The sequence below is a fragment of the Babylonia areolata genome, chromosome 15, assembly GCF_041734735.1.
Source record: "Babylonia areolata isolate BAREFJ2019XMU chromosome 15, ASM4173473v1, whole genome shotgun sequence".
In the NCBI taxonomy this organism is placed as follows: Eukaryota; Metazoa; Mollusca; class Gastropoda; order Neogastropoda; family Buccinidae; genus Babylonia; species Babylonia areolata.
Genome location: NC_134890.1, coordinates 26,225,470 through 26,227,969, shown reverse-complemented (window position 1 = coordinate 26,227,969; position 2,500 = coordinate 26,225,470). Strand labels below are relative to the sequence as shown.

Sequence of the window (2,500 nt, the reverse complement as noted above, 5' to 3'; positions counted from 1 at the left end):
ATGCATAACGTCAGACTCTGCTACACTGGGTCAGACGTTCAATGCATAACGTCAGACTCTGCTACACTGGGTCAGACGTTCAATGCATAACGTCAGACTCTGCTACACTGGGTCAGACGTTCAATGCATAACGTCAGACTCTGCTACACTGGGTCAGACGTTCAATGCATAACGTCAGACTCTGCTACACTGGGTCAGACGTTCAATGCATAACGTCAGACTCTGCACTGGGTCAGACGTTCAATGCATAACGTCAGACTCTGCTACACTGGGTCAGACGTTCAATGCATAACGTCAGACTCTGCACCGGGTCAAACGTTCAATGCAGAATGTCAGACTCTGCACCGGGTCAGACGTTCAATGCATAACGTCAGACTCTGCTACACCGGGTCAGACGTTCAATGCATAACGTCAGACTCTGCACCGGGTCAGACGTTCAATGCATAATGTCAGACTCTGCACCGGGTCAGTCGTTCAATGCATAATCTCAGACTCTGCTACACTGGGTCAGACGTTCAATGCATAACGTCAGACTCTGCACTGGGTCAGACGTTCAATGCATAACGTCAGACTCTGCACTGGGTCAGACGTTCAATGCATAACGTCAGGCTCTGCCACGGCCCCTCCTTTTTTTTGTTGTTGTCTCTGGACCTTGCAATTGGAATGAACTTCCTCTTTCGCTTCGTCAAGTCTCCACACTCAGCTCCTTCATGTCTGGCCTTAAAACCCCACCTCTTCCCCAAATAGCCTCCCTTCCCTGCCTCTTCCTTGTCTTCAGTTTCTCCAGTTTTAGAGTTACGCGTGCGTGAGAATGACTGGTGCGAAAGCGCTTTGAATTGTCTATGCACAAGATTCAGCGCTATATAAATACCATTATTATTATTATTATTATTATTATTATTATTATTATTTGTTGTTGTTGTTGCTGTTGGTGGTGGTTTTCGGTGTGACACAAATGTGAAAAGGCATGAACTTCAGGTGCTATGATATTCTGAATGTGTGACATGTGTCTAACACATTGACCTGGTGTGCCAAAGACAGATCTCGTGAAAGAAGAAGAAGAAGAAGATGGTGATGATGATGATGATGATGATGATGATGATGATGATGATGATGATGATAAGAAAAGATAACTAATGTCTAACACATGTGTTAAATGGTTGTTTTGTCTGATGTGTTCAAAAACAGATGCGTGACAACTGTTGCCGGGAAGAAAACGTTTCCCACATGTTTGGAAGAAAACGTTTGTGTCCAATAATAAACATTGCCTGCCACACGTTTCCAAACCGGTGTAGCACGCCAGAATATACCCTGTCCAGAAAACACCCGGGTATAAAACGGCCTAGCCTGCTTTATCCCCGCGGGGCATACAATGACTCAGGCCATTAACACACTCCGGGTCGTTTCATTCCTCCACAGGGTTTAAAGCAGTTGAAGCCCGTTTTCTACATGGGTATATTTTCGCCTGGGCCATTTTATACCCGCACGTCTTACGTTGTGGGATGTTTAATTTGTTTCTGTCATGGCGGGGTCAGAAGGGGGGGGGGGGGGAGATGACTTCTGAGCTATCACCGTCAGCAAGAAGGGTATCGTTAATACAGCCACTACATGGAACACCAGTGCAGAGGCTATGTTATACTCGAGGCAACAGTCTTTTCGTCTCCCCCCGCACCCCACCCCCACCCCCCCCCCCCCACCCCTTTTTTTTATACACCGGAGTCAAAACGGACCTCCCCTAGCTGGTTTCGGATTCAATTTATCAAGGAGGCGTCACTGCGTTCGGACAAATCAATATACGCTACACCACATCAGCTAGGCAGATAACTGATTAACTCTTTCCATACGAACGGCGAAAGAGACGACGTTAACAGCGTTTCACCCCAATTACCATCATCAAAATATTGCAAGTGGAAGGCTCTTATACTGAAGAGGTGAATGTTGACAAAGAATACCACAGTTCTGACGACGGAAGCTAAAGGTTGGGTCATTCAGACACCCACTGGACATCCGAGGGGTCTGTGTAGAGGAGAAGAGAGGACTGGCCGTACTGAGTGAGTTAACAGCACAACCAAACGCGCTTTTGTCAGGCTTCAGGTGCATGCGTACATTATTCGTGTACCAATCAGAATCGATTCCGTCCAGAGAATTTTGCGAGAGAACAACACTTTTGTTGCCGTGGGTTCTTTTCCAGTTCGCCAAGTGCGTCCTGCGTGCGAATTTATTGTCTCATCCGAATGCTGGTCAAGCGCTCGGTTTGATTTTCCTGTCAAACTTTGGGGAGAAAGGGGGAGAGCGGGATTCGAACCCAGACCCTCACGGACACTGTATTGGCAGATGGACGTCTTGACCATTCTGCCTCCTTCTTCTTCTTCTTCTTCTTCTGCGTTCACTCGTATGCACACGAGTGGGCTTTTACGTGTATGACCGTTTTTACCCCGCCATGTAGGCAGCCATACTCCGTTTTCGGGGGTGTGCATGCTGGGTATGTTCTTGTTTCCAT

The 2,500-nt window shown here is 47.2% G+C and overlaps 1 protein-coding gene across 1 annotated transcript in view; it reads left to right on the top strand.

Annotated features, from left to right (window-relative positions):
* LOC143290239 (semaphorin-5A-like) overlaps positions 1-2,500 on the top strand; it is a 117,492-nt gene that overhangs the window by 20,263 nt on the left and 94,729 nt on the right. The window lies entirely within an intron of this gene.